The following is a 13,993-nucleotide window of genomic DNA, read 5'->3' as shown; positions in this document are numbered from 1 at the left end:
CCGTAAAATTAAGATTTCCTTTCTGCTGAAAACTGTCTCGCTGCTCACGGGGCCTGTGCTGTCAGAGTGACTGCACAGTGGTCCCTCAAGGTAAAGTCCAAGCCCCCTCAGAGATTAAATTTAAACGTTGGGCGTTGGGGCCTAACAAACAGCCGCTCCATCCAGAATTCAAAAAGGGCATGCAGAGCGAAGCATGCTGGAGGCTGTGCTTCCCTCATTTTAAATTATTTTGCATGTCCCTGCCCACATATGGGGGAATGCATTGCAGACTACTGGACTCCCCTCTGCAGAAGGGGTTAGAGGTGAGGATCCAACACCGTCCATTCCCAAGCACATTCCCAGCCAAATCCAACCCAAACCCAGCACAAATCTAACAGGCCAGAGCTGGAGTACTATGGACATTATTTCTACTGTGTCAGTTCGGCTCCGATTCAGAAGATTGTGGGTCTAATTTTGCTTCAGGACTCCAGCGCATAATCTAGGGTGACACTTAAATGCAGTACTGCATAAGTGCTACATTTTTAATAGTGTTATCTTTCAGATGAAACATTAAAAAGAGGTTCCAGTGGTGTGATACAAGTGGATATTAAAGATCCCATGGCATTATTCAAAGAAGAGTAAAGAATTCTCTCCTGGCCAAGATTCCTCATTCAACCAACACGACCAGAAAGATTAAGGGGCCGAAATTGCCCCGAAAGGCCAGTTAGTGCCGGTGGCCATCGATAAGGGTGCACTAAAAGGTTTTTGCCCGGGCTGCGCATGGAGGGCTCCCCCCGAGACTGCCCCTGGGGGTCGGCGGGCAAATAGGGGTTTGTGCTGCGCTCCGGCGATGATGTCATCGCCGTGCGTTCTGACCCTTTACTGCCCTGCGCCGACCCCTTTGCGCCCCGTGGGGGAAATTGTCCTGCGGGAGTGAGGCCTGCGCGGGGCTTTTTCACTTTCATCTTCTCGGTGCGAGAAGCTGTGGTGGCTGTTGTGTCCCGGCCACACTTAAAGACCCAGCTGACACCCTTCCTGGTGGCCCAGTGGACAGCACTAAAGGTGCTGCTCAGATCACCTTCTTTGCTTGGTAAAGTATTCCAAACATTACGCACTTTGTAAAGATTTTTATGGTCTCTAAATTTACTTTTCACTCATTTCTTTATGTCTTCTCTGGTCCTATTTTCCTGGCTTAATTTGAAGTAACATTCTTGATTCACCTTGCTAGAAGTATCCTTTTCTAATCATTTATGGCTCATGTCAATAGCAGTGGGCCCACCATAGTCCTCTGTAGACTGCCCTTAGTCGCTGAGCAAACCTAAAAACTTGACCCGATGTACTGAGGAGAAATCCCATTTAGCCAGAATATACTTGTGTCAGCTGTGGTTCTGTGGTGCGATGTGCTGACATCAGCATCAGTGTTATCAGCGCCGTGCTGATGTGAATAACGCGGCACTGATTGTCACATGCTCCCGAGCGTGCCGCATGAACACACGATTACCGCCCCCACCATTTTGTTCTTCAAAAGAAGGCAAATTCGTGCTGACTCCAGAGTTTTCTGCACCGGCGCAAAATGAACTATTAGTTCGAATTATGCACTGCAAATCTTGTGCAGGGCAATTTCAGCCCCAACTCTCTTTTTACCTCATTGTTGTTTGTGGGACTTTTCTGTGCACAAAATGGCTGATGTATTTACACACACAACAGCACAAAGTGCACAATATAATTTATTCTATGTCAAGTTTTTGGGAGACATATTTGCTACATAATGATATTTCCCAAGCTTTCTGTACAAGTTACTAGCATATTAAAACTGTGAACTGAAGGATTATATCACTTGAACCAGTAAACGTGAAGCCATTAAGACATAATTAAACTGTAATGAGCAGTCTCCTGAGAGACTAGAGTACATTTACTCACTGTTACACTGCTGAATCATCAGGGAACAATTTAACCCATTTGCTAATTCTCTTTCCCAGTAGACTACTCTCAATATCTCCTTTTGGTCCATCCCCATTTTCTTTCCATTCAATTACTCTGCTTTCTTATTAGCTCTGAATTCATAGCAGATAAAGTTCCATTAAATTTAATCCTTTGAGGAAACAAAATGGGTATATTATAAATAAAATGTTTGTTTTGGATGTAGTCAGGAAGATAATGCTTTTAATTTGCAAAACAGGAAGAAATGGAAATAATCAGAAGTAATCGTCTAAGATTTAGGATTATGAATCTAATGGGAGGAAAGTAAGTTTTTGTTGCACCCTTTTCTGCTTTGTAAAAGCCAGTACAAAGGCCATTCAACCATCAGCCCTGTGCTCGCTAACCTACATTAGCTCCTGGTCCGACAATGCTTCACTTTTAAAATTCTCCATCCTTGTTTTCAAATCCCTCCATGGCCCCTCCCTATCGCTACGGGGTACAACGGACAAGATCTTTGCAGCGCGACAACTGCAGGAAAAGTGCAGGGAGCCAGCCCTTATATAGGCCTTTTTCGACCTTACAAAGGCCTTTGACACTGTCAATCGCGAGGGTTTATGGAGCGTCCTCCTCCGTTTTAGATACCCCCAAATGTTTGTCAACATATGAACATAAGAATTAGGAACAGGAGTAGGCCATCTAGCCCCTCGAGCCTGCTCCGCCATTCAATAAGATCATGGCTGATCTGGCCATGGACTCAGCTCCACTTACCCGCCCGCTCCTCATAACCCTTAATTCCCCGATTAGTTAAAAATCTATCTATCTGTGATTTGAATACATTCAGTGAGCTTGCCTCAACTGCTTCCTTGGGCAGAGAATTCCACAGATTCACAACCCTCTGGGAGAAGAAATTCCTTCTCAACTCGGTTTTAAATTGGCTCCCCCGTATTTTGAGGCTGTGCCCCCTAGTTCTAGTCTCCCCGACCAGTGGAAACAAGCTCTCTGCCTCTATCTTGTCTATCCCTTTCATTATTTTAAATGTTTCTATAAGATCACCTCTCATCCTTCTGAACTCCAACGAGTAAAGACCCAGTCTACTCAATCTATCATCATAAGGTAACCCCCTCATCTCCGGAATCAGCCTAATGAATCGTCTCTGTACCCCCTCCAAAGCTAGTATATCCTTCCTTAAGTAAGGTGACCAAAACTGCACGCAGTACTCCAGGTGCGGCCTCACCAATAGCCTGTACAGTTGCAGCAGGACCTCCCTGCTTTTGTACTCCATCCCTCTCGCAATGAAGGCCAACATTCCATTCGCCTTCCTGATTACCTGCTGCACCTGCAAACTAACTTTTTGGGATTCATGCACAAGGACCCCCAGGTCCCTCTGCACCGCAGCATGTTGTAATTTCTCCCCATTCAAATAATATTCCCTTTTACTGTTTTTTTTTCCAAGGTGAATGTCCTCACATTTTCCGACATTGTATTCCATCTGCCAAATCTTAGCCCATTCGCTTAACCTATCCAAATCTCTTTGCAACCTCTCTGTGTCCTCTATACAACCCACTTTCCCACTAATCTCTGTGTCATCCTTCGCCTGCTCCACGACAACGTGCAGGCCGTGATCCTTACCAATGCATCCATTACAAACCCAATCCACGCCCGGACCGGGGTCAAACAGGGCTGCGTCATTGCTCCAACTCTCTTCTCAATCTTCACTGCCATTTTCCACCTCGCAGTCAACAAGCTCCCCGCGGGAGTGGAACTAAACTACAGAACCAGTGGGAAGCTGTTTAACCTACGCCGCCTCCAGGCAAGGTCCAAGATCACCCCAACCTCTGTCGTTGAGCTACAGTACACAGACGACGCCTGCGTCTGCGCATATTCTGAGGCTGAACGCCAGGATATAGTCGATGTATTTACTGAGGCATATGAAAGCATGGGCCTTACGCTAAAATCCGTAAGACAAAGGTCCTCTACCAACCTGTTCTCGCTGCACAGCACTGCCCCCCAGTCATCAAGATCCACGGCACGGACCTTGACAGCGTGGACCATTTCCCATACCTTGGGAGCCTCTTATCAACAAAAGCAGACATTGATCCGGAGATTCAACTTCGTCTCCAGTGCGCCAGTGCAGCCTTCGGCTGCCTGAGGAAAAGAGTGTTCGAAGACCAGGCCCTCAAATCTACCACCAAGCTCAGTAATACCTGCCCTCCTGTATGGCTCAGAGGCATGGACGATGTACAGAAAACACCTCAAGTCGCTGGAGATATATCACCAACGATGTCTTCGCAAGATCCTACAAATCCCTGGGAGGACAGGTGCACCAACATCAATGTCCTCGTCCAGGCTAACATCCCCAGCATTGAAGCACTGACCACACTCGATCAGCTTTGCTGGGCAGGCCACATAGTTCGCATGCCAGACGCGAGTCTCCCAAAGCAAGTGCTCTATGCGGAGCTCCTTCATGGCAAACAAGCCAAAGGTGGGCAGCGAAAACGTTACAAGGACACCCTCAAAGCCGCCCTGACAAAGTGCGACATCACCACTGACACCTGGGAATGCCTGGCCAAAGACCGCCCTAAGTGGAGAAAGTGCATCCGAGAGAGCGCTGAGCACTTCGTGACTCAACGCCGAGAGCGTGAAGAAGTCAAGCGAAGGCAGCAGAAGGAGCGTGCGGCAAACCAGTCCCAGCCACCCCTTCCCTCGGCGACTGTCTGCCCCACCTGTGACAGAGTCTGTGGCTCTCGTGTTGGACTGTTCAGCCACCAAAGAATTTACTTCAGGAGTGAAAGCAAGTCTTCCTCGATTCCGAGGAACTGCCTATGGTGATGAACCTCCTCCAGCCCTATATCCCTCCGAGATCTCTGAGCTCTATCAATTCATGCATCCTTGATTTTAATCACTTCACCATTGGCGATCGTGCTTTCAGTTGCCTAGGCCCTAATCTCTGGAATTCCCTCCCTATATCTCACCGCCTGTCTCCCTCTCTCTCCTCTTTTAAGATACTCCTTAAAACATACCTCTTTCACGAAGCCTTTGGTCATCTCTCCTAATATCTCCTTATGTGGCTTAGTGTCAACGGTTGTTTGATAAGGCTCCTGTGAAGCAGCTTGGGATGTTTTGCATCGTTAAAGGTGCTATATAAATGCAAGGTGGTGTTGTTGTTGTTGTACACTGTGCTTCCCCAATGCCATCAGAAGCATTTACAATCTCTTCCCTCTTCCTGCACATGAAAGTGGCACCACTAACAATGACAGATGGTCTGTCCAAATTAAACATAAGGTATTTTAAATTACATTTGTCACATTAGGGTGAAGGAATAAAGGCTGCGGCATTTGATATTCACAGGCAGTATTTCGTAACTGAATACCGAACAGGCCTGACTCTGATTACTTTCAGAGATCAGACACATTCAGAGCAGTGTGGCCACAGGCAAAGCTTACAGTATCCTAACCAAGTACTAATCAAATCTGACTCTGCTTAGTTTCATAGATCAGATGAGGTCAGGCAAATCCAGAGGCACATGATGTCAAAGTCTTGAAACCAAAATAGAATGGCAATTTTAATCAACAAATCATTATTAGATTCATGGACTATCTTGTCTCATTTTCAGGTTCATATTATCATGGCACATTCACTTTGCATTACATAGAATGTATAGCACAGAAAACGGCCATTTGGCCCAACTAGATCATGCAGGTGCTTATGTTCCACACGAGTTTCCCCCCACCCTTCATCTAACCCTATCAGCATAACGTAGAAACAGAGAAACATAGAAATTTACAGCGCAGAAGGAGGCCATTTCGGTCCATCATGTCCGCGCCGGCCGACAAAGAGCCACACGGCCCTCAGTCAGCAGACCTGAAGGTTACATATAAACCTATGAACAATGTACAATGGCAGACAGGTAAAGAGCGCCTGGCCCAACCAGTCCGTCCCCACACAACCGCGCCACCCCATGCATTGCAACATTTTACACTCCACCCCACATGGAGCCATGTGATCTCCTGGGAGAGGCAAAAAAAACAGATAAAAACCCAGACCAATTGGGGAAAAAAATCAGGGAAAATTCCTTTCCGACCCATCCAGGTGATCGAAACTACTCCAGGAGATCACTCTGGCCGCATTCGATTCTCTGAAGTACTTACCATCATATCTGCGCCTGCCAACAAGAGGTTATCCAGTCTAAGTTCTTTCCCTGAACTTGTGGATTGTGGCACATCAGCAGCAGGTCGGGGCCATTAAAGGAATGGGGATTGGTGGCCATGGGCAGCATGGAGGCCCCGACCTGTGAGGGAACATCAGCAGCAGGTCGGGGCCGTAAAACGAGCGGCGGCCATGGGCAGGGTGGAGGCATGCCACTTCATGGTACAGCGTGAGTTGGTGCAGGAGGGCGACGACTGTGAAGAGTGACATCATCAAGATCCAGGTTGGTGATTGGAGCATGGGCAGATACAGCAGGAGCGGCGAGAGACTGTGGAGGGATGTGATCGGGACCCAGGGGAGGCACGACTTCGGGGCCAGAGGTCCAGGGGCAGCGTGGGCCAGCCCACACTGCGATATGTGTATGCACTAGGTCCGTGCAGCAGAGTGGTCTCCAGCCATCTTGGGTAATCCTTGTCACTGGACCAAGACCTAGCTCTGTCAGGCCCGTGTGGTGGCTAGTGTGCAACGGCCACTCCACGTTAAAAAAAATCCACGCACAGGCATCTTCCAACCTTCAGGATGTAGTTCGGGTCCTTCATTGAAACACCTGTGAACTCGTCCTTTCTTTGGCGTGGAAGCAAGTCATCCTCACTTTGCGGGACTGCCTATGATGATATGATCCAGTCTAATCCCACTTACCAGCTCTAGGTCCGTAACCCTGCAGGTTACGGCACTTCAAGTGCCCCTGCAAGAACCTTTTAAATGTAGTGAGGGTTTCTGCCTCTACCACCTTTCCAGGCAGCAGTTCCAGATCCCCACAACCCTCTGCATGAAGAAGCTTCCCCTCAAATCCCCTCAAAACCTTCCACCAACCACCTTAAACCTATGCCCCCTCGTAATTGACCCCTCCACCAATGGAATAAGGCCCTTATTATCCACTATATCGAGGCCCCTCAAAATTTTATACACCTCAATGAGATCTGTCCTCAGCCTCATCTGTTCCAAGGAGAACAAACCAAGCCTATCCAATCTGTCCTCATAGCTAAGATTCTCCATTCTGGGCTGCATCATTGTAAATCTCCTCTGCACCTTCTCCAGTGCAATCACGTCCTTCCTATAATACGGTGATCAGAACTGCATGCAGTATTCCAGCTGTGGCCTAACCAATGTATTATACAATTTAAGCATAACCTACCTGCTCTTGTATTCTATGCCTTGGCCAATAAAGGCAAGCATTCCGTATGCCTTCTTAACCATCTTATCCACTTGCCCTGCTACATTCAGGGATCTGTGGACAAGCACTCCAAGGTCCCTTTGTTCATCAACACTCCTAAGTGGCCTACCATTTAATGTGTATACCCTTTCCTTATTAGCCCTCCTACAGTGCATTACCTCACACTTCTCCGAATTAAATTCCATTTGCCACTGTTCTGCCCACCTGACCAGTAGATTGATATCCTCCTGCAGTCCATGACTTTCCTCTTCATTATCAACCACACAGCCAATTTTAGTGTCATCTGCAAACTTCTTAATCATACCCTCTATATTCAAATCTAGATCATTGATGTATACCACAAAAAGCAAGGGACCCAGTATTGAGCCCTGCAGAACCCCACTGGAAACATCCTTCCAGTCACAAAAACATCCATCAACCATTACCTTTTGCTTTCTACCTCTAAGCCAATTTTGGATCCAACTAGCCACTTTGCCATGGATCCCATGGGCTTTTACTTTCGTGACCAGTCTGCCATGTGGGACCTTATCAAAAGCTTTGCTAAAGTCCATATACACTACATCGTACGCACTGCCCTCATCGACCCTCCTGGTTACCTCCTCAAAAAATTCAATCAGTTTAGTCAAACATGATCTTCCCTTAACAAATCCGTGCTGACAGTCCCTGATTAATCCTTGCCTTTCTAAATGTAGATTTATCCTGTCATTCAGGAGTTTTTCCAATAATTTTCCCACCACTGACGTTAAGCTGACATGTCTGTAATTACTCGGCCTATCCCTTTCTCCCTTCTTAAACTAGGGTACCACATTAGCAGTCCTCCAGTCCTCCGGCACCCTGCCTGAATCCAAAGAGGACTGGAAAATAATGGTCAAGGCCTCTGCTATTTCCTCTTTTGCCTTGCTCAACAGCCTGGGATGCATTTCATCCAGGCCTGGGGACCTATCCACTTTCAAAGCTGCTAAACCCCTAAATACCTCCTCTCTCACTATGTTTATTTCATCCAGAATTTCACACTCCTCCTCGATAGCAGTATCTGCATTTCCCCTTTCCTTTGTGAAAACAGACGCAAAGTATTCATTAAGAACCATACCCACAGCTTCTGCCTCCACACAAAGATTACACTCATGGTCTCTAATAGGCTCTACCCCTTCTTTAGTTATCCTCTTGCTCTCTTAATATAGTTATAGAACATCTTTGGATTTTCCTTAATTTTACTTGCCAATCATTTTTCATGCTCTCTCTTAGCATTCCTAATATCCTTTTTAATTTCACCTCTGAAATTTCTGTAATCCTCCAGAGATTGTACAGTATTTAGCTGTCGGTATATGACATAAGCTTCCCTTTTTTTCTTTATCCTCCCCTGTAAGTCCCTAGACATCCAGGGGGCTCTAGAATTGTTATTCCCACCCTTTTTCTTTAAGGGCACATGTTTGGCCAGAGCCCTCCGGATCTCCTCCTTGAATGCCTCCCACTGTTCCGACACTGATTTACCTTCAAGTAGCTGTTTCCAGTCCACCGTGGCCAAATCACCTCAACTTAGCAAAGTTAGCCTTTCCCCAATTTGGGACTTTTATTCCTGGTCTATCCTTGTCCTTATCCATAACTACCTTGAATCTGACTGAATTATGGTCACTGGCACACAAGTGCTCTCCCACTAATACCCCTTCAACCTGCCCAGCTTCATTCCCCAAAACTAAATCCAGAACCGTCTCCTCCCGTGTTGGGTTTGTTACATGCTGACTAAAAAAGTTCTCTTGAATGCATTTTAGGAATTCCACACCCTCTATACCCTTCACACTATATTTGTCCCAATCAATATTGGATCGTTGAAATCCCCTACTATTACTGCCCTATGGTTTTTGGACTTCACATAAATTTGCCTACATATTTGCTCTTCTATCTCCCTTTAATTCTTTTTCCCACATATGTTTCAAAGATACTCTCTTGAAAACTCAGCTGCTTAAGTAAGTAGTTATGCCTTACAGATCAGAAAGATCCAAAATTAAATATTATAACCAGTAACACCCTGAGAAAGAAAGAAAGACTTGGATAACGCCTTTCATGACCACCAGACATCTCAATGCGCTTTACAACCAATGAAGTACTTTTGCAGTGTAGTCACTGTTGTAATGTGCGAAACGCGGCAGTCAATTTGCATGCACAAGTAAGCTCTCACAAACAGAAATGTGATAATGACCAGATAATCTGTTTTTTTTGTGATGTTGAATGAGGGATAAATATTGGCCAATACACCAGGGATAACTCCCCTGCTCTTCTTCGAAATAGTTCCATAGGATCTTTTACATCCACCTGAGAGGGCAGACAGGGCCTCGGTTTAATGTCTCATCCGAAAGATGGCAATTCTGACAGTGCAGCACTGGAGTGTCAGCCTAGATTTATGTGCTAAAATCCCTAGTGTGGGACTTGAACCCACAACCTTCAAACCACAGAGGTGAGTGTGCTACCCACTGAGCCACAGCTGACACAGAAGTAAGTAATTATGCATTACAGACCAGAAAGATGCAAAGTTAAATATTATAACCAGTAACACCCTTACTACATAACAATTCCATCTCTTAAGTTAGGGGTAAAACCCTAGTTAAGTTGACTTCATGAAATCCAGTCACGTGCTTTAAAATTTTGCAGCATTTAATTCAATTAGACTGGATAGCATTTTTACAGGAGGCCTAAACAGATGAGGAGACCTTGAAACTTAAGAAATCCTGGACAGGGAGAATACACGGCACTTCTTTTAATTCAACAAAACATTTGAATTTAAGAAAACAGGAATGGCAGTATTAATACATTAATTCTAGTCAATTCACAATGGAATACTGTATGAAGGACCTGAAGCAGAGATATGTTATGGTGATTAGTTTTTTTGAATTATCCTGGTTAATATATCTATATATAGTCATGCACAATTACTAAGTGATCTCATCTCTCCCCCGAATTTGGAGAGTTACACAAACACCATTGATTATCAGGGAGGATTTAATCTTGTACACAATCGGATGTAGAATTGTTTTGAATGAAGTGTAAGCACTCTGTGGGATGGATGCGGGGGATCCTTTGGGACTTGACATGAAGGTAGACATAAGAACATAAGAAATAGGAGCAGGAGTAGGCCATATGGCTTCTCGAGCCTGCTCCGCCATTCAATAAGATCATGGCTGATCTGATCACGGACTCAGCTGCATCTCCCCGCTCGTTCCCCATAACCCCTTATCCCCTTATTGTTTAAGAAACTGTCTATTTCTGTCTTAAATTTATTCAATGTCCCAGCTTCCACAGCTCTCTGAGGCAGCGAATTCCACAGATTTACAACCCTCTGAGAAAATAAATTTCTACTCATCCTAGATTTAAATGGGCAGCCCCTTATTCTAAGATCATGCCCTCTAGTTCTAGTCTCCCCCATGAGTGGAAATATCTTCTCTGCATCCACCCTGTCAAGCCCCCTCATAAGCTTATACGTTTCGATAAGATCACCTCTCATTCTTCTGAATTCCAACGAGTAGAGGCCCAACCTACTCTACCTTTCCTCGTAAGTCAACCCCCGCATCCCCGGAATCAACTTAGTGAACCTTCTCTGAACTGCCTCCAAAGCAAGTATATCCTTTCGTAAATATGGAAACCAAAAGTGCACGCAGTATTCCAGGTGTGGCCTCACCAATACCTTATATAGCTGTAGCAAGACTTCCCTGCTTTTATACTCCATGTCCTTTGCAATAAAGGCCAAGATACCATTGGTCTTCCTGATTACTTGCTGCACTGCTGCACCTGCGTACTATCCTTTTGCGTTTTATGCACAAGTATCCCCAGGTTCCGCTGTACTGCGGCACTTTGCAATCTTTCTCCATTTAAATAATAACTTGCTCTTTGATTTTTTCTGCCAAAGTGCATGACCTCACACTTTCCAACATTATACTCCATCTGCCAAATCTTTGCCCACTCACTTAGCCTGGTTAACATATGGTTGCAATACACTCACATTACACAGGATTGTCTTTATTTTTCTTCACTCATGCAGCTTCACTCATCTCTTTACCTAACAAAGTGTATTCATCAGTTGACAGCTTTTGGGTGGCCACAAGAAATAGTTAAGTCTTCATGGGATACAGATATTGGCCAAACAGTCTTGCGCCAATCACCCTCACGTTTGGTTCATTTTCTGAGAAGATTTTTCTGCAGTTAGTGGGTTTGCGGCAGGTCAGTCCTTTCACTTGCCAAATCGCTTCATTTATCGCAATTTCCCCTCAGAACCCTCATCCACGATGCACGACAGTTTGGATGCCAGAAAACCACCTTTCATTGTCTTACAACTGCTGAGAGGGATATCTAGTTCTGGTGAAACTTAAAAAAAAAACTGTAGCCATTTAAAGGGCAGCATTCCGTCTCAGCACGATGGCAGAATGAGCACCAGTCTCGGGGGTATCATCAGCTGGAATTTCTGATGGGTCTATAGAGATCTGCTGGCAGAAGTATAGGCCAGAAAGGACTGCCTGATGATCACTGATAGCAGGATGTCCCATAATAGATTGATGTGTGCTGTCTGGAGGGAGGTGGCAGAAACAGTCAATGCAAATTCCATCACTTCAACATCTGCACACAGCACAGAAAGAGGTTCAATAACCTCACAAGGTGGTCAAGGTACATCAAGGCTCTGATGCCAATACATAACCTCTACCACTCATACAGCTTCATTCATCTTTTTACCTAACAAAGTCTTTCTCACTCAGCATGTGGGTACCACAGAAAATAATTTCAGCTAAAGGCAACCTCTGCAAACATTCAAGTGCTTCTTTACTCAAAACCACTCTTTCAACTCACTTTTCCTGCTCCTACTAGTCTTTAAAGCCACTTCTGTTAAAGGTACAAACACCTTGACCTCTCTTGATCGTGGCAAGCATGGCTTCATATGGTACAATTCTCCATGACACTGATATGGCTATAGCATTGTCTTCTGGGAGGGAAATCTAGAACACGGGATTGCAGTCTCAAAATAAGAGGTCGGCCATTTAAGACTGAGTTGAGGAGAAATTTCTTCATTCAAAGAGTTGTGAATCTTTGGAATTCTTTACCCCAGAGAGCTGTGGATGCTCAGTCGTTGAGTGTACTCAAGACAGAGGTCAATACATATTTGGGAATGAAGGGAATTAAGGAATATGGGGATAGTGTGGGAAGATGGAGTTGAGATAGAGGATTAGCAATGATCTTGTTGAATAGCGGAGCAGGCTCAAAGGCCAAATGGCCTACTCTAGCGCCTATTTCTTATGTTCTTATGTTCTCTCCCTCCAAAGGTGTAAGGGGTACACATGAGAAGGCCAACTAGTGCAGGAAACTATCAAAATTGTTTTGATACTGAGCCAATAAAGAGATATTAGGACAGATGACCAAAAGCTTGTTTAAAGAAGTAGGACTGGAGGAGGTTACAGAGATAGGGAGGGTGAGTCCATGAAGGGATTTGAAAACGTGGGTGAGAATTTTCAAACTGAGGCTTTGCCGGACTGGGAGCCAATGCAAGTCGGCATCACAGGGGTGGTGGGCGAACGGGATGGTGCGAGTTAGGATATGGACAGCATAGTTTTGAATGAGTTCAAGTTTACAGAGGGTGGACGATGGGAGGCCAGCCAGGAGAGCATTGGAATAGTCAAAACTAGAAGTAGCAAATGTATGGATGAGGGTTTAAGCAACAGATGAGCTGAGGCGGAGTTGGGCGATGTTAAGGAAATGGAAGTAGGTGGTCTTGGTGATGAAGCAGATATGTGGTTGGAAGCTCATCATGATATATGATGTAATTGCAATCTCTTGATATGTTAAGAGTTTTGATATATACCAGGCTGCGGCTTATGTTCATTCTACATTTACAAAGTTATTTCCACATGGAATTTCTGTCACGTCTGTATTCTTCTTAAGTGATGCAAAATATTTGTAATGCTGATTGTGATTTTAATTTATTTTGAGAAAATCAATTTAAGGAGTCTGCTGGATATGTATTGATTGCATTGATACAAGCCTCGTGTTAAGGTATAACAATATCCCATTAACGGGTACTACCAGAGATGCATTTCTATTTAGATCTGCTGGGGTTACTGCAGTCACAAATCAGTTGACTTCTGGTGGCTTTCTCTGGATAGTTTCAGTCACATTTAGCTGTTTGGATCTCATTATAACCATCAAAATTCAGTCAGAAGAATTTGAAGGTTCTGGATTTGGATTAAACATCTGCACTTTGACCAGTTTGGATTTAGGTTTTGTTACATTCCCAACTGTGGACAAATATTAAATACTTAATATTGCTGCAGTTGAAAGCATGATGCCGACCTTGTATTGGACTGGACTACAGGAGATGCTACTGTGCCTCGTCAGTGTAGGCGAATATACAAGTGTAGAGATTGCAGGACTTCCCCGTAGAAAGCGATGCTTTCTGCATTTGAGTCAGTGGTCGTGTCCAACCTCCAAGCCCCTGCCCAAGTGACCCGCAGGCCAACCCGTATTAGTGGCATGTGGTCATTTCCGTTAACATCCAAATAGTTTATGTTTGGGACCAAGTAATCGGATTGAAACGAGCTCGCTCCCTTTCCATTCTCAACTGGGTACACCTCAGGTTGGTCAATTGCTCAGTTAGAGCCCTGTCAACCCGCTCTGCGCCCAACATTATTTACTTTCAATTGTTCTCTGGGGATTCCTTTAAAAAAAATCAATGTCCGAGGA

The sequence above is a fragment of the Pristiophorus japonicus genome, chromosome 12 (genome assembly GCF_044704955.1).
Source record: "Pristiophorus japonicus isolate sPriJap1 chromosome 12, sPriJap1.hap1, whole genome shotgun sequence".
NCBI classification, from domain to species: domain Eukaryota; kingdom Metazoa; phylum Chordata; class Chondrichthyes; family Pristiophoridae; genus Pristiophorus; species Pristiophorus japonicus.
The sequence above is the reverse complement of the archived record's forward strand: the minus strand, read 5'-3'. Positions refer to the sequence as shown.